The 27925-nt window shown below is 41.7% G+C and overlaps 1 pseudogene; it reads left to right on the top strand.

Moving 5' to 3' along the window:
* Positions 1-15285: 15285 nt before the first annotated feature.
* Positions 15286-17913, top strand: LOC118832475 (annotated as a pseudogene).
* The last annotated feature ends 10012 nt before the right edge of the window (positions 17914-27925 follow it).

Raw genomic sequence — 27925 nt, 5'->3', positions numbered from 1 at the left:
GGATGGTGGAGGAAGTAAGGCCTTGTGAGGAAGAGGAATAGAGACACTGAGAATCACTCCCATAACCACGTAGTAGAGTCAGGAGCACTTGGCAGCATAGATCCAGATAGAGATGGAAGATGGTTGGGGGTAGGGTTTGGGGCTCTCATTTTTTTTAATTGTCTACCATTATTTTTTTTCCTTTTTTAAAATTTACTTTTTATTTAATATTTTAGTTTTCAACATTGATTTCCACAAGATTTTGAGTTACAAATTTTCTCCCCATTTCTACCCTCCCCCCCCCACTCCAAGATGGCGTATATTCTGATTGTCTCATTCCCCAGTCAGACCTCCCCTCTTTGACCCCACTCCCCCACCATCCCCTTTCCTCTTACTTTCTTGTACGGCTGGATAGATTGCTATGCCCCATTCCCTATATATCTTGTTTCCCAGCTGCATGCAAAAAGTGACTTTGTTTTTTTTTTTAAGCATCTGCTTTTAAAACTTTGAGTTCCAAATTTTCTCCCCTCTTCCCTTCCCACCCACCCTCCCTAGGAAGGCAAGCAATTCAACATAGATCACACGTGAATCGTTACGTAAAACACTTCCGCAATGCTCATGTTGTGAAAGGCTAACTATATTTCCTTCCATGCTATCCTGTCCCCCTTTATTCAGTTTTCTCCCTTGACACTGTCCCTTTTCAAAGGTGTTTGCTTTTGCTTACCTCCTCCCCATATCTGCCCTCCCTTCTATCATCCCCCCTTTTTTATCCGCTTCCCCTTACTTTCCTGTGGAGAAAGATACCCAAATGAGTGTATGTTATTCCCTCCTCAAGTTGGATCTGATGAGAGCAAGATTCACTCATTCCCCCTCCCCTGCCCCCTCTTCCCTTCCAACAGAACTGCTTTTTCTTGCCACTTTTGTGTGAGATAATTTACCCCATTCTATCTCTCCCTTTTTCCCTCTCTCAATATATTCCTCTCTCACCCCTTAAATTTATTTCATTTTTTTAGATATCATCCCTTCATATTCAACTCATCCTGTGCCCTCTGTCTATATTCCCTTCAACTCCCCTAATACTGAGAAAGGTCTCATGAATTACAGACATCATCTTTCCATGTAGGAATGTAAACAAGACAGTTCAACTTTAGTAAGTCCCTTGGGATTTCTCTTTCTTGTTTACCCTTTCATGCTTCTCTTGGTTCTTGTGTTTGAAAGTCAAATTTTCTATTCGGCTCTGGTCTTTTCATTGAGAAAGCTTGAAAGTCCTCTAGCTCCTTTGACCTCTGTAATATCATATTCCAAGCCCCGTGATCCCTTAATGTAGAAGCTTCTAGATCTTGTATTATCCTGATTATGTTTCCACAATACTCAAATTGTTTCTTTCTGGCTGCCTGCAGTACTTTCTCCTTGATCTGGGATCTCTGGAATTTGGTGACAATGTTCCTAGGAGTTTTCTTTTTGGGGTCTTTTTCAGGAGGCAAGCGATCGGTGGATTCTTTCAATTTCTTTTTTATCCTCTGGTTCTAGAATATCAGGGCAGTTTTCCTTGATAATTTCTTGAAAGATGGTGTCTAGGCTCTTTTTTTGATCATGGCTTTCAGGTAGTCCAATAATTTTTAAATTACCTCTCCTGGATCTATTCTCCAGGTCAGTGGTTTTTCCAATGAGATATTTCACATTGTCTTCCATTTTTTCATTCCTTTGGTTCTGTTATAATATCTTGGTTTCTCATAAAGTCACTAGCTTCCACTTGCTCCAATCTGATTTTTAAGGTGGTATTTTCTTCAGTGGTCTTTTGGACCTTCTTTTCCATTTGGCTAATTCTGCCTTTCAAGGCATTCTTCTCCTCATTGGCTTTTTGGAGCTCTTTTGACATTTGGGTTAGTCTATTCTTTAAGGTGTTATTTTCTTCAGTATTTTTTTGGGTCTCCTTTAGCAAGTTGTTGAGTTGTTTTTCATGGTTTTCTTGCATCCCTCTCATTTCTCTTCCCAATTTTTCTTGTACTTCTCTTACTTGCTTTTCCAAATCCTTTTTGAGCTCTTCCATGACCTGAGACCAATTCATATTTTTCTTGGAGGCTTTTGATGTAGGCTCTTTGACTTTGTTGACTTCTGGCTGTATGTTTTGATCTTCTTTGTCACCAGAAAAGGAATCTAGAGTTTGAGTTTGAGTCTGAGTTCATTTTTGCTGCCTGTTCATGTTTCCAACCAACTGCTTGACCCTTGAGCTTTTTGTCAGGATATGACTGCTTGTAGAGTAGAGAGTACTTTGTTCCAAGCTTTAGGGTCTAAGCACTGCTGTTTTCAGAGCTGTTTCTACTCCACTGTCACCCTAGCCTCTGTCCCAGTAGCACTCTTCCTCCCCCAAGAACCACCAACCAGGACTACAATACAGATCCAAGCAGGGCACAGCAAGAGAATCTGCCTTTGTGCCCACAAAGCTCCCCTTGCACTCCCGCTCTGATCTACTGCTAGATTCCTCCCACCATGTGAGCCAGGGACTCGTGAAGCAGCTGACACTGGAGTTCTGGAAGCAGCCTCAGGAGCTTCCTAATGTACCAGAAGCGAGCGAGACACACCACAGAGTATAAGTTTTAAGTGGAGAATTTATTAGCCGGCGGCCATTGGGGTACGGCACCACAAATCTATGGCAAATGTGTTGGGGTGATGGCTTGGCTTATATAGGATATGTGTGGGGTACAGAATGGGGGGGAGAGGAACAAAGGTCCTGGCTGATCAAAAGATTCAGTCAGGTTATCGTACTAGTGGGATAATCTCATTTACATTCCTTGGTGGAGTCACAGAGTCCCAGGGATATCTCCCAGGAAGGGTCTGTCAAGTTATCTCTCAGTGGGATGGTCCTATCTATTGACATTCCAGGGAGGAGCCACTGAGTCTCAGGGGGTTTGCTAAATACCAAAGATATCTGAGTCCATTCTTTCTGGGGGTGCTTGTCAGTAGCTAGGGGTTTCTCAGGGGTTCCTAATTTTCCTTGTATTACACTGCTGCTGCTAAAACCACCGCTGCACCACCTCCTCCACCCCCAGAGGTGGTGGCCAGACTGCTCTGAACTGGATCCTGCAGTTTCCCCCTAACCTGCTCTTTCTTTGGTGTTTGTGGGTTGAGAAGTCTGGTAACTGCCAGAGCTCACTGTTTCATGCGGGACTCTCATTCTTACAGGGTTTTTAGGGGAACTGACTAACTCGTATCTGTGCCACCTTCATTAACATATCTGCCTCATTTCAAAGTCATCAATGACATTCAGTGTTCTGCTGGGCTTCTGGAACTTGTCTGATATGCAAATATGACTGCAAAGCCTAGATGTCTTCCCCTGATTGAGCATACAGTATCAGGATGGGATTTTTGGTTGATAGGGGATGCAATCTGTAAATTAGGCTCCTCTTCTTTGTGATCTTATTTTCTGTTGTTGCTGCTTTATACTGGCTACTCACAAACTCACTATACCGACTAGAAGGGGAGGGGGTGGTCAGGGAGACAGAAACAAGATATAACTTAATACACATCTGCAGAATGGAAGACCAAGAGAACAAGATGATCAGGATCTCCAAATACTCAGACAAGCTGCTGAAGAGGGCCTTGGATTCTCCTTTCATGGAGATTTTTTTCAATGATACTCTCTCATATGGTTAGATATTCATCAGCTTGGAGGCAAAGGACTGGACAAGATGATGTTTTCAAGCCTCTACCACCTATATTGTTCTATAAACACTCACCAAAGCCAGGCTACCAGGACTTCAGTAGATCAGAGCAGGGGTTAAGAAATCTCCAAGTGACCTCAAACTTGGAAGGGACCTCAGAGGTCATCTAGTCCAGTCTAGACCCTTATGGGGTCATGGACCCACAGTTTAAGAAGTGCTGCTTTAATCTAAACAGAAATCCCCTCTGCAACGTGACTGGAGGTCACAAGCCCTTCTCTTGAAGATACTATGGGGAACTAGTTCTGAAGCAGTCCTTTCCACGTGGTGGCAGTTTCACTTGTGAGGATGGTTCATTCCTTTACATGTCAGGATTTCAGTGGCTCTATGATCTTGCTGATATGGGCACTCCCTGCCCCATTGAAGGTCCCAACCACAAGTCGCCTTCTTATCTTGTGCTATTCTTATCCATGTCTTCCCATAAATTCTCCGTGGAAGAGCTCCAGCCTTTAGGCCCTTTTAACTTGTATGAGAATCAGTGCAACACTCTTATTTGCCATGTTAGCCCTTGTTCTTTCTGTTGACTCCAGGGGCGGGGAACCTATGGCCTCGAGGCACACGCTGCTTTCTTGGTCAGCCCTTGGACTGAGTCCAACTTTTAGGCAAGAAATCCTTTTATTAAGGGGATTTGTTCTGTGAAGCACAACCGCAGTAAAATATAGGTTATAAGCACTGAATATATTAGAAACTCTTTGAGTTTGTTCAGTAAACACCATTCCTTGCTTATCCCATGAGCAAATCACTGACCTTCAAGTAGCTTAAGTTCCACTGGATTGACACAACAAATAAACAGCTAAGTATTTGGGATCATTTGAGGAGGAAGAGAGCAGTAATGACCAGGGAAACCAGAAAAGGCCAGTAAAAGAACATGGCACATGCGCTCAGTGTTGAAGCAGGTCAGGCATTCCAGGAAGTGGATGTAAAGGCAAGGGGGTTGGGGTGGGCAGCAAGGAGATTGTGTTCCAGCTTAGGTAGTAAATGGAGCATCTACAGAATGAGTTCTTAAACTGGGAGTCCAGGACTGGATTTCAGGGAATCTGTGAATTTGAACGGGAAAAAATTCCATATTTATTTTCCCTAACCTCAAACTAAAACTGAGCATTTCCTTCAATTATGAATTTTCTAAAAAATAAAAACAAAGCCATTATTTTGAGAAGAGGCTTTACCAGTCTAGGAAATGGGTCCATGACACCTCCCCCACCACCACCAAAAAAGAAAAAAAAGGTTAAGCACTTCTGCAAAATGAGGGAGTTGTAAATCTGATCCTGTGGGATTTGGTCTGACAAGATTCTTACACTCCTCATTTGGGAAACTCTGCGCCTCAATCCAACCTAAGATTGTATTAGCTTTCTTAGCTACCATATCATACTGTAGATTCGTATTAAGAATTCACGTGGCTAAAACCTCCTAATCTTTCTCAGATGAATTGCTATCTATTTAGCTAAGTCTCCCCCATATCATATTTATGAGGTTGATTTGTAGGAGTCTAAGACTTGCCACTTTTTCTCATTAAATTTTATCTTACTAGGTTTAGCCCAATGTCCTAGCCTGTCAAGAGCTATTTGCACCCTGATACTGGGTTTGCTATTACTCCAGGCTTTGTCTCACCTTCAAATTGAATAAGCATGCCTTCTAGCCTTTATTGGAGTCCCTGATGAATGCCAAATTGCACAGGCTAAACTCAGATCCCTGGGGCCATTCAATTCAAACAGCTCCAAACCCACCTAACTGAATTATTGTGTGGCCCATCTCTCTCCACTTTTCCCACAAAAATAACCTGAAATACTTTATTAAATGTTAAAATCTGGGCAAAACAATTGTGAAAAATTAAACCTTCAAGAGACGGAGTTTCCAGATAATGAATAATTAATTAGACTAGCCTGTAATTGTAAATTGATGGTCAGTGGTTTCTCTTGGTAAACAAAGATGAGAAGAGAGACTCTGAAATGCCTTAAATCTGATGTGTACCTTCTGAAAGAGAACTCCCCTGACAAGTGACACTCAGTCCTGATTGATGGACATTCATTGAGGAGGTGGACCAAAAGTCTTTAGCTCCTCCTGCTGAGAATGTGGCTTGATCATGAGACCCAGCAGCCTCCAGCAGTGTGGGCAGGGGGAGGCCATTTCCATCCAGACCTCTCTGGCTAGTTTTCTCCTTAATGAGCTGGGTTACCGTAAACTCTAATGGAGGAATAGAGGACAGGGTGTTCCTCCCCTAGGCAAATCCAAACTGGATTCAGGTTATACTCTAAACAGAAAGTAGTTTTCCCAGTTGCCTGGTATCCCCTTGGAGTGAAAGAGTAACGTCATCACTCCAGCTATGCCCTTCAGAGACTGACTTTTTCAGCAGTTGGGCCTTAACAGAAATAGGAAGAAAAGGGTGGATCAAAAATTAATAATTGGTTATTAATATAATTTCACAATGAAGCCCAGAGAACAGCTAGGAAGCAACACATTTCACTTCTCTTGGTAGAGGCGAGCAGCTATGGGTGTGGAATAGGATGTACTTAAATGCTTTCTACCATACTTTTGCCTTTCTGGTTCCTTGGAGGGCAAGCAGTTACTTCCAGCTGCTTTCTTGTTCCCCTCATATATATTTCTCAGATCCTAGTGTTCACTGGCCCTCCTTCCCTTTGTCTTCTCTGTAACAGCCTTCTATCTGCCAATCTCCTGTCATGGCAGGATTTTCCTTCTGCTTCTTCAGATTCTTTTTTTCATTTTCACATTGAAGTCCTGTTTTCTTTTGAAACTATTTTGGAACTACTGAAAAAAAAAAGGTTGAATGTGGAGTCTGAGAATGGAGGTTTGAATCCTGGCTTCTGCTACACACTTCTGTAGCAAGGCTTTGGACTTACTCTCCCAACTGTTAAAATTAATTATCTGACCCAGAAAATAATTCTGAGGTACAAAGCTTTGGAGTAATGATTTAATAGCAACGGTCCACGGGTTACCATTAAATTAGGTCAACTAATCCCTTAGTAATAAGTGACCAAGAAGTGATTTACAGAGCTTAAAGAGGAATTAAAAATTACAGCAATCTTAGGAAATTTGTTTTGAACATAATTCAATTGGACAAGACAGGTCATCTGACTATCTTACCCCACCCCTGCTTTCTTAACCCAAATTCATACTGTTGGCAACATTTTGAGTGTGGACATGTGTGTGTATGGGGGGTGGGGGGAGGGAGTTTCTAGGGTGGGACAGCTATTAAATCTGATATTCTATTGGATTAGGGCCTGTGTCTGTCAAAGTGAGATTGCCTAAGGAATCTCTGCTCTGCAGCTATCAGGAAAATGGGAACTTAAGACTGGGAAAAAGGAACTTAACCTTTAGGTAACTTGTCCACTAAGAGTGGAAAGGGGGGGACTCATGGTTAAGCTAGCGGTCAGCCCCATCCTCCAGCTGCTGAAAAGGGAAACTTGACTTTACAAAATTATATTATTTAACTTACACTTGATAGTTCAAGAAAAAAGGGGCACTTAGAATCGGTAAGCTAGGAGTCAACGCCCCCACCCCTTTCTCCAGCTGCCAGAAAGGGGAACAGCCTTTAAAAAGAGTCTTCTGGGGCAGCTAGGTGGCACAGTGAGTAGAGAACCAGCCCTGGGAGTCAGGAGGACCTGAGTTGAAATCTGGCCTCAGACACTTACTAGCTGTGTGACCTTGGGCAAGTCACTTAACCCCAATTGCCCTGCCTTTCCCCCTCCAAAAAAGAAAGTCTTCTAATCCCATGATGATTTTATTTCTACAAAGATTATGTCTTACTCTAAATTATCTGCTGCTAAATGATAAAGTCCTATCCATCTACCCACTAAATCTATGGGTAACCTGGACCCAGGAGAATGTCTTCTAGTTTGTCTTAGCTGTTAGGGCTAGCTTTTCCTAAAGGAAAGAGCCTAATCCTACAAACTAAAACCCGAGTAATCAATACTAACTGATTTAAAAGTGTATTCCTTTTCAATTTCCCCTTAGATCCTTAAGGAAATAATTCCCTTATGGTTCACTTGAGCAGAAAATCAAACTCCTTCAAATGCTCTTAACAACCAACCAGTCTCTATAATTGGTCTGAGTATGTGGGAAATTGAGTCAAAAGGGTCCTCACCTTAGTCTTCCTAAGGTTGTCATCCCCACCCCCCCCCCAAACCTATCCCTGCCAGGGACAGATATCCACTGGTGGGAGTTCATAGATGCCATTCCCATTGAGCTCCTGATATTTTTCTTAAATGATGGTGAAGAGGTTAAAGAAAAATGATGATAGGTAGAGAGCCATAGGTTTTTAGGGGTGCTTGAGACCCCAAAATACTGACACACCAGGTCCTGCCAAAATTCAACTCAAGCCTTCTCAGCCAAGGGAAAGGACAAAGTTTATTAGGCATTCACCATAACGGGTTGTCTTCAGAAATCCCCACTTTGTGCCACCTGTTTTCACAAGCTAGATTAAATCTGAGCGCCTTCATGGAGGCAAGATGAGACTTATATACACAAAGATTGTGGGAGGGATTGAGGGGTGTTCTGGGGTGACTAGAGGAGGGCTTTAGGGAGGGTCTTGAGGAGTCTAAGGAGGAGCTTGATGGGACTGGGATGAGGTAAGACTCCCGGAACCAAGAGAATGGGATTAAGGGTGGGAAGTAGCTGAAGGCATGGATATTGATAGTATCAAGGGTGGGAAGTAGCTGGACAATAAAGGGCAAGGCTAGGTAGAGATTTAGACCTAAAGATAATGTAAGGCTTATGGCCTTAGGGGAAGGCCAGATCTAGTTGGAAGATTCAAGGAGAGTTCAAGGGGATTCCCAGAGACTGCCCTCATCAATGGGCTAGTGGCCTTATAAGAGGTCAGAAACATACCTGAAATCAAAACTTAGAAGTATTTCAAATTAAAATTCCGTAGGATTCTACCTCAAAGAGCAAAACTTCATCAGTCATATGTTAGGGCAGGGTATAATTAATCTTTAACCATGTTGGTTCACATTCATACAGAATTACATACAAACAGTTAAAGTTTTCATATATTCAGTATAGTTGTCAGAGGCAAAATTCACCACATGTACATATGCCCTATAGAGTTATAGGGTTATCCAGTATGGAGGAATTGTAGTCAGTTAAAGAGGTGACAATAGTTCAATTATATAGTTTACCACATGCCAGGGTTTTTTCTAGTTCTTAAAGATTACTTTAAAGAGTTTCAGAGGCCTGTTTTCTATAGCACTTTAGAATGTTTAGTTTTTGATTTCTCAGTTAATATTTGAATTACCGGTTAACTGACATTGTAGGGCAGTTGTAAATAGTAAAGTCTTTCCCTTTAGGAGACCAAAGGAAAATTTAATCCATTGAATATTTATTCGTTTTCTTTAAATCTTGCTACATTAATTTAGCAGTTCAATTCATAAGATGCTAAACTTACGTTAGCCAAATGGTATCAACTTAGTAATTTCAAAGTAATTTTACACAGGTACAGTTGGAAATTTAGATCGTAACTCTGGTTGAAGGGTCCTCAAACCTCTTATTAAATCATAAGTACTTAAGGCAAAAGGTACTTCATCATTACAAGTTTTTTCAAAGACTTATCACATTTGCTTTAATAACGCAACAGGGAAGTGGCCTTTTTAACAGCACTTTACAATGTTTTTAGAAAAATGTCATGTAGCAGTACGTATTTAAAAGCGTACGCTCCTAATTAAAAAAGAATTCACATTTCTAATCATGTCTAATATGCTTCCAAATTCCACAATACAAGAAAACTAGAAGTCTAGAGAATATCTATTCAGTTCGATAAAATCTTAACTTATCCTTCTTTTAAAAATCATCCACATTATTATCTTTGCTATATTATTTAATCCAAAAGCCAATAACAATAGTGAACATTTATACAGTGATCACCCTTGCATGGGACAGATAATTGTGAAGACTTCACAGGGTTATGTCTAATGGAGAGGTTTTAGGATTTGGCCTTGTAATTTTGGAAGGCATGCCCTTCCCCCCCTCTCTCTCAGATATTAGAAGATAATGAACTTCCTGTGAGCTATTTGTTCTCTGATCCAGGAAGGGTCTCTCCTAGACTTTCAGACGCCACCTGGGCAGTTGAGTTCTGATAGGGAAAAACCTGAACTAACGGATCAATCTTGGTCCTCTGTGTAGTTTTCATGCCTAGACTGTAAGCCCACCCCCCAGCCAATGGTGAGAAGGGATAGAGGTGGGTGGAAATCTTTTTCATTAAGACTATAAATTTAAGGCAGGTTCCCTTTTCCCTTGCCTCCTCCATTATGGAGGTGTGCCCGAATCTTGCAAGGTTTGTAGAATAAATTTACTTTGTTTCTCTTAAAGATGTCTCTCCTATTATTTAAAAATTCTGTCCCATACACCATGTTAAGCACTTTAGAATCATTTAATTCCTCCAATAGCCCTGGAAGGCAGATACTATTGTTATCCCCTTGTACATACAAAAACTGATTTTCTAATATACTACAATTACAATGTAACTTTGAAACAAAATTCTCAACCCAACCAATTTCTGAGTGGTAATGTAAGAAATGGGAGGAAGGGTTTTGTTTCCACAGAATTGAAGGTGTACCTTTCCCCCTCCCCCACCCCAGCTTTAGCAGAAACCAGGCCTCAGGTCGCTCAGGTGAAAGGTCAGAGGCTTGTATGCATGCTTAAACTAGCCATTTGAGGAGGGTATAGTCAGGGGGTTGTATCTGGCCAATAAAGAGCCTGGTGGGAGATTCAAGGTGAGGGTCTATTAAAGGACTGGCCTCCATCTGAGTCCTTTGTACTTTCTCCTGTACTCTGTTCAGAGGAGGTACCCATTTATTCAGGGGGAATAAATGTAAATTATAATTAATACGTTCCTGACTTCCCAACGAGTCTTGCTTATTTCTAGACAATGTGAGTATGTTTCTAACAGTAATTACTAATGGCAATAACTAGACCACATCACACCACCAGAAATGCATTGAATGTATTCTTCATTTAGATTCAAGGTTCCTTTTTGAAAATCTTATCTAATTCATTTTTGTCTAAGCTTTTGTATGTTTCATTTCTCTGAGTGAGATACAAAGGCCAGCTTTTCCTTGGACAGACACACTTTTATATCTTTTCATCTTGTCTGAGCTTCCTCAAACTTTTTCTGAGTTGGGCACAAAGTACTGACCTCTCCTGTATAGTGGAGGATTTGTTCTCACAGCTCACTGACCAATAGGAGCCTGAGACTAATAGGAGTTTCCACTCCTTTAATAGGGGACCTGGTCTTTTTTCTGGGCACAGAGGCTTCTCTAGCCTCATTTCCCATCCCTGAGCATCTGATCTATCAGCTACTCAGTCAGAATGGTCTGTTGACTAGTTTTGGTCATTCCAAAAAGACCAAAATGACCTCTTGGCTCAAACACTCCTAAAGGTGAGCCTTGTGTTCTTGTGGTCACATACCTCTTTACCCATGAAGGATCTGCTCATGTTAAGATCCATCACTCCATAAGCTTCTATATCTCTGAACAGAACAGATTCATAACCAACTAACAGTGAAGAAAACACCAAGCTTTCACTCTCAGCCAGTCAGAAGCCCTTGGACAGAGAGCCACTCAGTTCATGGAATTCCCACCTGCTCATAGACTACTAGGTGATCTGCTGCCTCGTGCTAAGGAGAAGATAAGGAAAGCTTGTCACATACAACATCCAAGGTGGAAACAGATATAGATATGAACGGTGTGGAAAATATTATACTATTTTATATCATTTCTAATTTCAACTACACCCAGAGCCTGAATTAATGAGTAACTGGATGAAGATCCAGGACCTGGGCTTCTTTGTTCTCTCTAAAAGTTTGCTCAGGAAATACCCTTACCACTGTCAACAAGGCCAGATACCTGTTAGCCATTAAGGACATTACCCTAACCCCAAGAGAGATTACCTTGCTTAATATTCTACAGGTATAGTGGTATATGAAGGTAATGGAATACTATTGTGCCATAAGAAATGGGGATGATGCAGACTTCGTAACAACCTGGAAAAACCTACACGACATAATGCTGAGTGAATGGAACAGAGCCAGGAGAACGTTGTGCACAGCCACAGATATATGGATTCCGTGAGGACCAACCCTGACATACTGCGCTCTTCTCAGCAACCTAAGGGGCAAGGACAACTCCAGGGGACTCACAATGGAGAATGCTATCTTCATCCAGAGAAAGGACTGTGAAGTTTGAATACAGATTGAGGCGTACTACATGCTCGCCTTTTTTGCTTCTCTTTTGTTTTTGTTTTTGGGTTGTTTTTTTTTGGTTCTGTTTCTTCTTTCTCATGATTCAGTCCATTGGTCAAAATTCTTCTCCACAACTTGACTAGTGCATAAATTAATTCAATGCGAAGTTAAAAAAAATATTCTACAGGTATATACTATGTTATAGAATGTAATGAGACACAGAGATGCTGGGCTGTAGTTTCAACTGACTTTTGTCAACATCCTTTACAACTCTATTCAATTAAGGAAAATCTTCTTCTTGTATCATGGTTAAACATACATGGGGGTCATAAAAAATGAGGTAATACAGGCTTGCTAGCTCTGCTAAAATAACGTATATAAGTTTTCTCATTGCTTTGTTCAGACAGCCAGAGCCTATGCTCTGACTCCTTGTACGTACAAGTAAGCTAGCCTAGCTATGCTTTAAGGGAAAATAATAAACAACATGGATTTTTCTATCACCTAGCTCTGTTGTTTCCTTCAACCAAATTTTCAGGTTTAACAACGGTCATGCACCTCTTACTGTATGTCTGACACACTTGATCTTTCAGTCAGATTCCATGAGTCTAATTAGAAGCCAGCAAGGCTGACTGCTCTGAAAAACACTTCCCATTTAGTTGGCCATGGAAGTCTTTCAAAGAGAAGTGATTGTTGACCCAATGCTGGCTTGTTTTAGGTATTAGGATCTGAGTAAATGGCACCAGTTAACTGTTGAGGAAGAAAATATTAATACTGTAATCTGCATTTTAGGCACAGAGCTGCTGGGGAAAATGTTATTTGATTTATCATAAATCTAATATCTAAATATTTTTAACCCAGAGAGAGAGACATCCAAACTGACATAGTCTCCCCCATCCCCTTGGCCATGACTTATCTATCCCAGAATGATTTGGGATAACATTTATAGGAATCTTGAACAAGGAAAAGATCCTAGTGTTGGAATACAGTTTGGGGTTAACATTCCAGAATAGTCCACTATTGAATTCCTTCCTGGACCACTCCCCTCAAGGATTGAGAAGGGTTTCTTCCCAGCGATCTGTATCTTCCTAACTGTGTGTGCAAAATCAGATTCAGATACTACCCCTGGGCAAGTGAGTGAGTCTTAGAAGTGAGTTCACTTCCTCTATGTGGTATGTGTGTGTGATGACCTTGTCTAGACAAGACTTTAGTTTTTTATCCTGACTAATCTATTTCCCTGAGAAAGGCCTTAGTGTTTGTCCTACCTATTTTCCTAAAGGGAAAATTCTGTAAAGAGTTTTAGGCTGGAGAAAATATTCTTTCTTAATACTTTTGGTTGAATTTTTTCCTTAAAAAAAGGTTTCGTAATAAGTTTCCATAGTAGAAAGGAGTGGCTTGGGAGGTAGTGGCTTCCTCCATCTCGGAGGGCTTCATATAAATGCTGAATTACTACTTCTTGAAGAGATTATAGAAGGAAGGGATGTATGGTCAGGTATAGGTTGCTTTAGATGGCTTTGAAGAAGTTTGGGGTTGAGGGGTGCTCTACACCCCAAAGTACCGACACGCCAGGTCCTCCAAAAGAATTCGACTCAAGCCTTCTCAGCCAAGGGAAAAGACAGTTTATTAAGGGTTTGCCATAATGGGTTGTCTTAAGAAATCCCACCCTTTGTGACACCTGTTCATCTACTGGACTAGATTGAATCTGAGTGCCTTCATGGAGGCAAGATGGAGATTATATACACAAAGATTGTGGGAGGGATTGAGGGGTGATCTGGAGTGACTAGAGGAGGGGTTTAGGGAGGGACTTGAGGAGGAGTCTAAGGAGGAGCTTGATGGGACTGAGATGAGGTCAGACTCCAGGGTGGGAAATAGCTGAAGGCTACATGGAGATGTGTGGGAAACAGCTGGACTATAGAGGGAGACTTGGGCCCAATGATAATGCAAGGCCCATGGCCTTAGGGGAAGGCCAGATCCAGTTGGAAGACTCAAGGAGAGTTCAAGGGGGCTCCCAGAGACTGTGCCCTCATCACTCCCCCCCTCAAACAAATAGGACCCAAATTCTTTTGGGGTCCAAGGGGCTTCCCACAGTCTAAACCCCATCAGCTTCTGAGGTCCTTTTCAACTTTGAGAACTCATGATTCTGTGAGTAAACTGTTCATACCGAGTTCTAAATTCCTGATGAGGCTCACTACCCTCTCACAAGGTTTACCGAATCTTACATTTAAAGCAAGAAGGGACCTTTGAGGCCATGATATTTGCATTTAACAGAAACATATGGAATCCTATATCTAGAAGGGACCTTAAAAGCTCTTAGTATGATCTTCAGAGAGTGGCATATCCAGTGTTACCTAGCTAAGTAGTAACAGAGCCAGGACTAGAACCAGTAAGTCTCTTGTTCTCCAGTCCAGGGTTTTTCCCCTGTTCTGTACTGCAGGCAGGATCAAAGCCTCACGCAAAAATGAACCTCCTGTGGGAACATTTCAGGCATTAACCTAGACAATGGGGAAGATGGATGATAGGGCTGTCCTGGAGTCACCACTACCTACTCTGCCTATATGTAGGACTGATGGGGTACAGCCCCACAGACCTTTTCTTCCTAACCCCCAAAAAGCCCATTTGTCTTTAGGAATTCTCCTTGACTCTTCCCTGCTTGATTCGGTTTTAGCCTGAGGCTATAGCCTCCATTCTTATTAGGCCCAAATCTCTCCCTCTGTTGTTACTTTAGACATGCATGCCTTCAGTTACTTCCCAACCTTGATATTCCTTCAGGAACTTCCTGCCCTTGATCCCATTCTCTTGGATCCTGGACTCTGACTCCACCTTATCTTCCCTAGACTTCCCCTCAGGACCATCCGAACGGCCCCCCACCAGTCACCCCAGACAACCCCTCAATCTTTCCCACAATCTTTTATGTATTTAAATCCCATCGGGCTTCCACAAGGCGCTCAGATTCTTTAGGAGTTTAGCCGATGGCAGGGCTGCTGGAGGATCTGGCCAGTGTAGCTGGTCCCTAATAAACTTTGTCTTTTTCTTTGGCTAAGAAGGCTTGAGTCGAAATCTTTCGGCAGGACCCGGTGTGTCAATATTTTGGGGTGTCGAGCACCTCTCAACCTTTCACCTCTTCAGGACCAATCCTGATTCTAGGGAAAAAGCCAAACTGGTCGTTGAGGGCGTAATCCATGGAGATTTCATTAGAAATGGGTTTGGAATGGAAGGAAGGATTGGGGAACAAAGGCTTCTTCCTCCCCACAAGTGGCTTCTAACAGTTTATTAGGAGGGGAAAATACTCGCCAGTACTTCTCTTATTTTTGCAGAGAAACCAAAGCTGGGGTGAAGTCTGAAGCATCATACATGTGAAGGGGCCTTTTCTTGCTGAGCCTCTTTGGGCCCAAAATCAACAAGATGGACCCTGAAGCCAGGGGTGTGCCATTGATATGGCTCTGGTTCATATTTGCTCAGTTTTCTCTGCTGTCACTGGCAGAGATGTATGGATTCTGTCACTGCACCTAGTATGAGTTTGACATTCAGCATGTGCTCTGTGTCCAGAAGAACATCACCAACTTGAAGGAAGGCATTTATGATCTCCCTGGATATATCACTCACCTCAACCTTCCACACAACAAAATTCAAATTGTGCCCTCTGAGAGCTTTGCTAATTTGTCTAATCTTGTAGATCTTAGACTGGAATGGAACTTTATTTCGGACATTGGTCCAGGGGCCTTCCAGGGGCTTAAAAACTTGACCTTTTTGAACCTGGTGGAAAATAAGCTTAAGAACAGGAAACCCTGGTTTCCCTCACCAAGCTGATATTGGTGAGGAACAAGCTGGTAGACTTGGATTTCTCCACTCTGTCACTTCCTAACCTAACCACCCTGGATGTTTCCCAGAATGCTATCCAGAATGTGGATCTGGAGTCTCTACCCCAGGTGAGGAGTTTGAATCTGAGTGGGACGAGTATGAAAGTGGAAAAGCTTCAGGTCAAACATCTGCAGAATCTGATGGAGTTGGACCTCAGTGATATTAATCCATCATCTAGCACAAAGCACGTGAACCTGAGCACAGTATGTCACCTCCTCCAAAACTTACCCAGGATAAAGACTTTATTTTTTAAGAAAAATGGAATTGATTCAGAGGACATCAAACACGTCCCCAACTGTACTACGCTTTTGTCTCTTGACCTGAGCCACAATAAAGTTTGATCTGTCTCTGTAATGGTGAGTTCAATGGCATGTCCTGCCTCGAATGGCTAGATCTGAACAGCTGCATGCTGTCCCTGATCAGCAACAGGACTTGGAATTCTCTCCAGAATTTGACAGTTTTAGACCTGAGTAGAAATAGGCTTGAAAACTTTCTGGATTTTGCATTTGCTCCCCTTGAACGTCTCCAGTCTCTCTCTCTTTCCAGAAACCCCATCACTGAGCCCAACATTCTGTCCTTCTACAGGCTACATGCATTGAAGGAACTCAACTTTACCGAGTGCTGGATAGTGGCAATCAATAAATACTCTTTTGGTCAGTTTTTGAGTCTTGAGAATCTAAACCTTCAGGAGAACAATATCCAAACTCTGAAAGGAAACGCTTTTTTATCTCTGAAGAAACTTCAGGTTCTGACCCTTTCCCAGAACCGTCTGACCACCATAGAGGAAAAGGCCTTTTCTGGCCTCACAAAACTATACAAACTTGATCTGGTATACAACATCCTGTCTGGTTTTCATCCTGGTATGTTCCTGGGACTGAAAGGACTAGAGGAGGTTTTAGACCTGAGTTTTAATAAAATAACTTATGAAACTCCCAAGAGCCTTTGGCCTCCTCCTCTTAAGGATCTCCAGTCCCTCAAATACCTCAACCTAGAAGGACAAATAAATGGGATTCAGGTTGTCCCAATCAACTTCTTCCAAGGACTGGGTAGTTTGCAGGAACTACTACCGGGAAAGAACTCCAAGGTATTTCTAGACCACCTCCAGTTGGACCAGCTGTCTAATCTCCCCAGGTTGGATATCTCAGGGACAAAAGCTGGAGATTGAGGTCTCTATTTAAATACCTCCTTATTCCTAAAGCTCAAACAACTGAAAATATTGTGACTAGAGAACAACAACTTGGAATTCTTAGCTCCTGAGATGTTTTTTGGTTTGGAATACCTTCAGGTCTTTTCTTTGAGGTTCAATAACCTGAAAATCATTCATCAAAGTCTCTTGCAAAACCCAAACTCCCTGATGTACTTTGATGTCTATGGGAATAAGCTTGAATGCACCCATGATAACGAGTGGTTCAAGAACTGGTCACTACACCTAGTATCCACGTCCCCTACCTAGGGAGCTTTCATTGTCAGCAGCCAAATACATAGAACCTACTAGTGGCTTTTGATACTGCCATATGCAGTTTTGATGCAGGTCAAATCTACTTCTTCAGCTCCTTCAGCCTTGTGCTTGCAACTATGGTCTTGTCTTGGTTTGGTATCAAGATGATCTCATCTATGCGATATGGGATCTATATGTTTAAGTTCTTGTACCTGGCTAAGTGGCATCGGACAAAAAGAGAGTTCATCTATGATGCTTTTGTCTCCTTCAGTGCTGCCAATGAGCAGCAGGTTTATAAGGAGCTCATGCCTGCCCTAGAAAGGGGTGGCCGGCCTACTTTTAAGCTCTGCCTGCACCATCGGGACTTTGAACCAGGAATGGACATCTTTGAGAATGTTAGAATGCCATTAACACCAGTTGGAAGACTCTGTATCATCAGCAACGACTATCTCAAAAGTGAGTGGTGCTGGCTAGAAATGCAACGGGCCAGTCTCAGGATGTTCTATGACTACCAGGATGTGGTCATCTTGATTTTCCTGGAGGAGATCCCCAACTACCGACTGTCCAGCTACCATCAACTCTGGAAACTTGTGAAAAAGCAAACATGTATCACCTGGCCTGAGAATTCCCAGGAGAGGCCCCTGTTCTGGGCCTGCAATAGAAATGTGCTAGGCAACAGGAACATTGGGGAGGAGAATACACAGCTGATTTTGACTGAACCTCTGGGAGACTGAAACTCTTGTGCAAAACAGTGTTCAATATGAGCATGAGACCATCTAAAAGTACTGATTCTTTGGATCCAGATAACACAACAATGAGTATTTGGTGGGCAGCTAGGTGACATAGTGGATAGAGTGCTACACTTGGAATCAGGAAGACCTGACTTTAAGTGATACCCACTAGCTGTGTGACCTTGGGCAAGTCACTTGATCTCTTTTAACCTCAGTTTCTGTATCTACAAATGGAGATAATATAGCACCTACCTCATTTGTGATAACATATGTAAAGCACTTTGCAAACCTTAAAGTGCTTTATAAATGGGAACTATTATCATTATCATTATTATTTTTAAAGCAGTAGATGGATATAGCTCTCATAAGATAAGCTTATGCATATGTGTATGTAAGAAAGGTACTAAGTTTCTCTGGGTATAAGTGTATGTGTGTGTTCTAGAGCAGCATAGTTGATCTGCCTATGGAAAGGAAGTCATTCTGAATCTGATGTGTCTGTGATCATGGGTAAGATATTTAGACCCCAAAGAAAGTCTGTTCCTTTCTGTTCTTCCTTGAGATAGTGAAAAAGAATTCTAAAAGAAGCCACCTTGGGCCTCTGTTTCCTCAACTGGAGAATAATGGGTTAACACTAGATAACCTCTAAGGTTCTTTTTTCTAAATTCTATCATTTTATGCAATAACTTGACTTCCATTTTCTTCAAGTAGCCTTCCATGATTCCCTTGTGCAACCTCTTCCAGGCCTCTAAGCTCCCCCACCAGGCCCCATGTAGGACATCCCCCACTCCCACCCCTCCACGGTGCTAATGGTAGTATGAATACATATTTTTGGTCCATTCAAGATCTAGGATATCATTGGTCTAGAGGCCTCCCAATGTGGACACTCCCTCCCCTCTGCTAGGTATAGATCAACAACTCCTTTATAATTTATCATCTTGGGGGCACAGAAAAGTTAAATGACTTGTCCGAAGTCACATAGCAAGTATCAGAGACAGGACTTGAACCCAGGTCTTCCTGACTTCCATGGCTGGCCCTCTGCCCCCTTTGCCACCTTGCCTTTCTGCACTTATTGTGTTATATATATACATATATATATATATATATATGTATATATATATATATATATAGCTAGTTCTCACTTTATGTACATTCACATTACACAAATTTGACTTTATGTAAAGAATTCTGAAAGGCATATAGATGAAGACATAATGAAACATGTATGAAGAGAGTTTGGGAAACCTGAAGTTCACTCCTGATTTTTGTGGCTTTGACAAAGATGAAATGTTCAAAGAAGTGAGTAACAAGATTGTAAAGTTAGCCCAAAGAATTGCAGCTAGAAGTGGATGACAGCAAAGTGGAGAAGGGGATTGAGTCTTGTGGAGAAGAATTACACAATGAGGATCTGATTGAATTGTAGAGAAAGGGAAGCTTCAGAATCCAGGATCAAACTGAAAACGTTCACGATGAAACAGTTGGCAGAAGCATTTCATCATTTGAGTGAATTTTTCACATATTGAAAAGATGGATCCAAACAATTCAAGATTTTTAAAAGTTCAAAGACTAGTTGAGGATAATATTGCTTGCTATCATCAGATAGATGAGGGAAAAAAAAGAGAGCCACTGTCCAAACATCCCTCCATAGGTTCATAAAAAAAGGTGTGCAGCTAACCCCCACGGATAAAGACTGGGTGCGGTGGGCCGGGAAGGAGCAACAGACTGTACACTTATGTTAACTTTATTGTACAGAAGTGTGCATACTTTATCATTAACTTTCCCTTTCATTTCATAATTCTCTTTATAATCATAGAACAGTATTTAATGTGTCTGTATTTTAGCACATTTTATGACTTGCATAAAGGTATTATTTTGTGTGTGCCTTTGTTATATAGGCTAAGTGAAGTGGGTGGGTAGGGGCAAATTCATGTTACATAAAAATTGCTTTACGTAAAGGTCTGTAGAATGGTCCACTTACATAAAGTGAAAACTGTCTGTATTAGAATTGTCTGTGTCTTATCCCCCTTCTAGGCTGTAAGCTCTTTGACGACAAGAACTTCTTCTTAAGTTTGTATTATCCTCAGCTTTTAGCACAGAGCTCTGCAGACAGTAGGCTCTTTATTAGTACTGGTTGAACAAATTCTTTCTTGGGCAGAAGTTGCATGGACACAGAGAACTCTTTAGATAAGATGATGCTTTATTTCTCCGTGGCAGCAGCCCTGCTGGAGGGCACTACATATATAAATTCTACATATGTGTTTGATGAAATCAAGTGGACAAAGCTGTGGGACTCACTTGCAGGAATACCAGCCAGGTCGATAAACCCTCCAACCACATTCAGAATCTGCAGTGCAGTTTGGGAAATAGTGCATTTTCCTCTGATCAATCCAGCTAAGCAAGCAGCCAATCCTTGGATGAATGAAGCTAACAGCACTGGAAATTCTCTGAAGAAACATGGATTGTGGTACACAGTACTACTGCAAAGTAATGATGGTGTGCCTCCAGGGGCCACAGGATCAGGGGAACAGATCATTTCACCTATAAACCCAGGAAACATTTTTCTATTCATTCACCATGAGTGAGAAGATTGGACATGCCTAGGGAACATGCACGGGGCAGGACTGGGACAGGGTGTGTATGAAGGGACATACATGTCAAACGGAAGCTTGAGGGCAGGGATTGTTTCATTTGCTGTCTTTGTAGCCCCAATACTTGGCATATAGCAGGTGCACAGTAAATGCTTATTAAACCCAATTGAATCTGTGATTTTGTTTAGTTTGTGTGCATAATGGTGATGATTTCTTTTATTTGTATAAGAGAAATGTGCTGCAATTCAAAGGCCGTCCATCGTGTAAAGGTGAGTTTTATGTTTTTTCTGTTTTTATTTTTTTTTAAATTTCTAATGAAGAATAAAGCCCCCTAGGAATGATCACATAGGTGATTTTCCAACCATCCCCAGTGTGGAGACAATGTTTTCATCTGGACAGTGTACCTAGAATCTTCAATCTCATCAGGCAGGTCTTCTACCAATTTCCAGCCCCTTGATGCCATAGCAGATGATCCTGGGTAGTTGTGGTGGCTGACACATTCTTAGTCCTGCAGGCCAACCTGGTGATGAGCCTCTCCAAACTTAGATGGGTTTGCCCCTGGATGACAACTATACAATTCATCCCAGGGCTCATGCTCAAAGCTTTTCCAGGATGGGACAATTGTCAGAGCTTATATTTCATTGGCATAGCCTTAGAAATCCCTGAGGATCAAAGAAGAGTGTTAGACTTTAAATTGTAATGGGAGGCATTTTCACGTGGAGAAGGAGATATTCCTGACCATGAGAATTATCACTGACCAGTTTGCTGAGGGATCCTCTGAGATCCCTTTCCCTACAAATGTTTAAGAAAAGGATAGAAACCTGGCTGAGCTACTTGCTATGGATGGCTAGACTACATGACAGACTTCCCAAGATCCCTTTTCTCCAGATCATTGGTTCTACGTCAGAGCTGCCAAGTCCTCTATCGCTGAGGAATGGCCAATGGCTCCATCTGGTGGATATTCATTATTTTGCAGCTACACATTCTTCCTACCCCTCCTCCCATCATAGACAGCTTTGTGGTTCTTTGGCATGTGAACCAAATAATAATGCTTATGCATTTCTAGCAAACTTTTCTTATATATGAGGAAACAGGCTAAGAGCAGTGAAGCAGTCTGCCAAAAATCAAACTATAAACAGTAGGGCTTGGATTCAAACCTAAGTGTTACGGGCTTACGTCAAATGTTTCCTACTATATCTTGCTGGGAAAGAGCTGGCCTTATCTAGAGTTATCCTATGTGAGTAGAGTTTTAAAAGTACCAGGAAGCTACCCTCAATTTAAAAAGTCCTACTTACACGTCGCTATGCCTGATTAGAGTCATATTAGAAATTCATTGCTTTGGGTTCTCCCTGTGGTCTTCTTTTAAAACAGTGGTCACGCATTGTATTTGTATGAGGCCTCCTAATTTTCAAATTGCTTTCATGTCTATGATTCAATTTGATAATCCTGAAGAGATGTAGTACACTATGAGGCATACTACTAGTAGCTAGCTTTTACGCACTTTAGGGTTTGCAAAGAGCTTTACATGTTACCTCATTTCATCTTCACAACAACCTTGTGAGGCAGGTGCTCTGAGCCCCCATTTTACAGATGAGGAAACCAAGACTGAGAAAATTTAACTTTCCCAGGGTAATAGCTGTAGGCGTCTGAGGCAGGAGATTTGAAGTTGAGTTTCACTACAAGCCCAGTATTCTTATCTACTACATTAATCAATTGTAGCACCCTGGGCACCCCCCCTCACATGTGCTTCCCCCCCCCCAAAAAAAACTATCACAGATTCAAGGTATTCATTCTGTGGGCCCACACGTACTAAAAACCCACAGCCCACAAGTCTCCATCAACATGTTTATTTTTAATAGTCATCCAGAGGACACAGTTCAAAGCAAAGGCATTTAATGAAATAACATAGTAGAACATCGAAGTTACTAATGATCTCTTAATTGCCAAATTTAATGGCCTTTTATCATCCTCATCCTTGACATCTCTGCAGTCTTTGACACTGTCAATTACCCTCTTCTCCAGGATATTCTCTTCTTTCGAGGTTTTTGTGACACCATTGTCTCCGGTTTCCCTCCCCTGTGTCAAATCTCTCCATGTCAGTGTCCTTTGCTGGATCATCATCTGGGTCGTGTCCACTAACCATGAGTGTCTCTTAGGGCTCTATCCAGGGCTCTCTTCTCTTCTCCCTCTGTACTATTTCACTTGGTGATGCCATCATCTCTCATGGTTTTAATGATCATTTCTATGCTGATGATTCTCAGATCTGCTTCTTTAATACTAACCTGTCTCCTAACCTCCAGACTCACATTTCCAACTACCTGTTGTACATCTTGGGGTTTTTAAAATATATATTTAATTTATTTATTTTGTTTTCAACATCCACTTCCATAAGTTTTAAATTTTTCCCCCTCCCTCCCCAAGATGGCACATAATCCGATATGGGCTCTACAAATACATTCCTATTAAACACATTTTCATATTAGTCATGTTGCATAGAAGAATTATAATGAATGGGAGAAACTAAGAAAGAAAACAAAACAAAACAAAAAAGAAAAGAGTCTGCTTCACTCTGCATTCTGACTCCATAGTTCTTTCTCTGGATGTGGATGGCATTTCCCATCACGAGTACCTCGGAAAAGTTTTAGGTCCTTGCATTGCTGAGAAGGGCTAACTAAGTCTATCAAAATCAGTCCTCACACACTGTGGCTGTGTGTACAATGTCCTCCTGGTTCCGCTCACTTCACTCAGCATCAGTTCACATAAGTCTTTCCAGGTTTTCCCAAAGTCCACCTGCTCGTCATTTCTTATAGCACAATAGTATTCCATTACATTCATATACCATAACTTGTTCAGCCATTCCCCAATTGATGGGCCGCTCATCCATCTTTTCAAACTGGATTACTCTTGCCTGTCTACATTCTCTCTTCTTGTAAACACTGTTGTACGAAGACACACAGCTGTATTGATTGTACCTACTACAAATTTGTTTTCAGTCTCTCCTGGGTGTTTACTGTTACATATGCACCCTTTCAGTCTTGCTCAGTGAAGCTCCAAAGGTGATTTGCATGGACCCAGCCTATCCATCAGGGGCATGATGGAAGCTGAAGGAAATATGCTCACCCCAAATCAAATAGCAGACTCAGTTCAGGGAGTGGCAGCTGAGGCAGAAGCAAATTAATTAAAAAGAGAGACCTAACCTAATACCAGGTCTTTTGATAGCCTAGCTTGTGGTCCTGGCTCTGAAAAAAGCTCAAGTAGCCCCTTTAGCTATGAACTAAAAGATGGAAACCATTCCCCCATGGGGAATGGGTCTCAGAGCAATTGCAGTTAAATGGAGAACCAGGAGAGAACAGGTCAGCAGAAAAGCAGGAGGCGGCAACATAAGAGACAAGGACACCAGAAGACATCAGTGCAGAAGAGAAAGCAGCAAGTGGTAGCACAAGACAGAGAGGAGTTCCAGCTAGGACTTCATAGTAGTCTTAGAAACAAGAGTTACTATTACTTGTGAGTTACTATTACTATGTAACTAGTGACTCCCTGTTACTTTGTAAACAGGTTACACATGTTTCCTATGCTTGTGTCTTTTCTCATGAGAGTTCATTCTCCTGCTGGTGGTATGGGAATTTGTGGAAGAGGGTACCTCTGTATGGATTGGTGGGTTTTCCTTGTTATTGATAGAAAATTTGACTTTCAAATATGACTCAAGAGAACCATAAAAAGATAAACAGGAAAGAGAAATCATAAGAGACTCAATAAGGTTATACTGTTTACATTCCTACATGGGAAGAGGATACCTGTAACTTCTAAGAACCTCATCATTATTAGGGCAGTTAGAAGTATACATACAGGGCACAGGTGTGAATTGACTATGATGGGATGATGTCTAAAAAAATAAAATTAAGGGGTGAGACAGAGGGATGCAGTGGGAGAAGGGGGAGGTAAAATGGGGTAAATTATTTCACATAAAAGAGGTGCAAAAGAGCTTGTACAATGGAGGGGGGTGATAGCAGACAACACTTTAACCTCACTGTCATCAGAATTGCCTCAGAGAGGGAATAAGATACACGCTCATTTAGGTCTAGAAATCTATCTTATCCTACAAGAAAGTAGGAGGGGAGGGGGGTAAGAGAAGGGAGAGGCTGATAGAAGGGTGTATAGACTGAGGGAGGTGGGGGTCTGGAGCAAAACAAGTATGAGGCCCCTACTGTGTACCAGACCTTTTGCCAGGCTCTAGGGGTACAAAATATTTAAAAATCTGGATTCTCAATGAGCTTATATTCTAATGAACTTATATTCTTTTTTTTTTGGAGGGGGGAAGGCAGGGCAAGTGGGGTTAAGTGACTTGCCCAACATCACACAGCTCGTAAATATGTCAAGTGTCTGAGGCTGGATTTGAACTCAGGTCCTCCTGACTCCAGGGCTGGTGCTCTATTCACTGTGCCACCTAGCTGCCCCAATTCTTTTTTTTTTTTTACCAGAACAAAACATCACTTAAGTTTATTTCAGATGTAACAGCAATGTTGTGTTAAAATTGACAGATTTGATCCTTAACTGCACCAAGTAAACTCAGCCACTTAAGTATCTTTAAAAAGTTATTCCCTCCCCAAAATGAGGGAGCTTTTCTTTCCCGCTGCCCCACAGCACAGTTTCCTGGTATTTCTGTGTACGGACAACATATTCTTCAGTGTTTCAACTGGTGACCAAGCTGCTGGGAAAATTTGAGAACAATTTCCCCTACAGACAACCTCCATCTGGATGAATGTTATTATTTGAATAGATTTTCTTTGCATGCTCTTCCCCCTGGAAACTTTGTTGATTAAGATCCTATATAAATTTTTAACTGTTAAAGCACTAATGGATATTTTCTCTTGTGGTCTTCCAATTAATGGAATTCCTCCTTTCCTAAAACACCAGAGGTAACAAAATTTTACTACATACCCAAATAATTGTTCCATACTGGACTCTTTATTTCAGTTTCCTTTTGACCTCACTGAGACATGAGCCATTCTTCACTTTCTTTCCTCTCATATTACCCTCTTCCTCAGTGGACAAATTTAGTATCAATACTAGTCCTGTGACCATTACTGCCCTTTACTTTCCCTCAAAACTTTCTGTTATGAGAGCTTTCAGATTAAACCTTAAGGAGGGGAGAAATGGGGGGAACCAGACCTGAACTGGGTTTTTTCTTCCCCCTTATATATGTACTTGTTTGTGAGATAGCTATTCTTTGATATAGCTTTTGAATAACCACTTTTAGGGACGCATTCATAGGAGTAATGATGACTTATGGGAAGTTAAGTGATCTTGGATTAGTCATATACATATTATAACCTATACTGAATTCTGGAAGCTTAAGAAAAACCTAAAATTCTGCTATCTGAATATGCTCTTTAACTCAAAAAACAGTCAGTTTTCTTAATAACCATAATCTGAATTTCATCTACATATGAAAATTAGGGCCTCTTTTATATACAGCTTAGCTTTAAGTCGTTGTAGACAGTGGATCAGGGACTCATTTGTAGATGACTAGAATCATTACACTCATTAAGGACCTCACTTTTTGGTAGCACTTAATTATGGTATCCAAGATGATCCTAGATGAAGAACGTTACGATTTCATACAGTATCTCTTGAAAAGTAAGATGGCAACCTCCTGATGGGTGGAGCCAAGATGGAGGCTGGAAAGCAGGGACTTGCTTAAGCTCTCCCCCAGGTCACTTCAAACACCTGTAAAAAAGGGCTCTGAACAAATTCTAGAGCTGCAGAACCCACAAAATAGCAGAGGGAAGCAGGTCTTCAGCCCAGGACAGCCTGGATGGTTGCTGGGAAGGGTCTATCGCATGGTGCTGGGAGCAGAGCGCAGCCCAGGGTGGGCTGTACCAGGACCAACCAGACTGGGAGTTGGGCGGAGCAGGCCTGAGGGCCATGAATCATTGAGCTGTGGTTGTTCCCAGACTTCTCAACCCACAAATGCCAAAGACAACAGAGCAGGTTAGTGGAAAAACTGCTGGACTGGAGTGAAAGGAGTGCAAAGTTGGCCCCAGCCCCAGGGGCAGCGGAGGTTGTGAGGAGTGGCAGGTGACAGCAGCAGGAAGTTCCTGCGGCTGCTTCCAGAGCTCCAGCTGCGGTTGCTTCCAGCCCCAGGCCCACCCCATGGGAGGAATTAAGTGATGCATCAGAGCAGGAGTGCAGAGCTTGCTTTGCCCTGCTTGGATTTGGGTCGTGGTCCTGGTTGGCAGTTCTTGGGGGAGGAGAAGTACTGCTGTGGTAGAGCTTGCTGTGTAGAAGTAGCTCTGAAAACAACAGCACAGACCCTAAAGCTTGGAACAAAGTACTCTCTACTCTACAAGCAGTCATATCCTAACAGAAAGCTCAAGGGTCAAGTAGTTGACTGGGAACATGAACAGGCAGCAGAAAAAGGCCACAGACTCAGGCTCAGACTCTAGAATCTTTTTTTGGTGACAAAGAAGATCAAAACATACAGCTAGAAGAAATCAACAAAGTCAAAGAGCCACATCAAAAGCCTCCAAGAAAAATATGAATTGGGCTCAGGCCATGGAAGAGCTCAAAAAGGATTTGGAAAAGCAAGTTAGAGAAGTAGAGGAAAAATTGGGAAGAAAAATGAGAGTGATGCAAGAAAACCATGAAAAACAAGTCAATGACTTGCTAAAGGAGACCCAAAAATATTGAAGAAAATAACACCTTAAAAAATAGACTAACCCAAATGTCAAAAGACCTCCAAAAAGCCAATGAGGAGAAGAATGCCTTGAAAGGCAGAATTAGCCAAATGGAAAAGGAGGTCCAAAAGACCACTGAAGAAAATACTACCTTAAAAATTAGATTGGAGCAAGTGGAAGCTAGTGACTTTTTGATAAATCAAGATATTATAAAACAGAACCAAAGGAATGAAAAAGTGGAAGACAATGTGAAATATCTCATTGGAAAAACCACTGACCTGGAAAATAGATCCGGGAGAGATAATTTAAAAATGATTGGACTACCTGAAAGCCATGATCAAAACAAGAGCTTAGATATCATCTTTCAAGAAATTATCAAGGAGAACTGCCCTGATATTCTAGAGCCAGAGGGTAAAATAGAAATTGAAAGAATTCGCAGATCGCCTCCTCAAAAAGATCCCCAAAAGAAAACTCCTAGGAATATTGTGGCCAAATTCCAGAGCTCCCAAGGAGAAAATATTACAAGCAGCCAGAAAGAAACAATTTGAGTATTGTGGAAACACAATCAGGATAACATGAGATCTAGCAGCTTCTACATTAAGGGATCGAAGGGCTTGGAATGCGATATTCCGGAGTTCAATGGAGCTAGGATTAAAACCAAGAATCACCTACCCAGCAAAACTGAGTATCATGCTCCAAGGTAAAATATGGATTTTCAATAAAATAGAGGACTTTCAAACTTTCTCAGTGAAA

The sequence above is a fragment of the Trichosurus vulpecula genome, chromosome X (genome assembly GCF_011100635.1).
Source record: "Trichosurus vulpecula isolate mTriVul1 chromosome X, mTriVul1.pri, whole genome shotgun sequence".
NCBI lineage: Eukaryota > Metazoa > Chordata > Mammalia > Diprotodontia > Phalangeridae > Trichosurus > Trichosurus vulpecula.
Note: the sequence above shows the minus strand (reverse complement) of the source record. Positions and strands in the feature narration are given on the sequence as shown.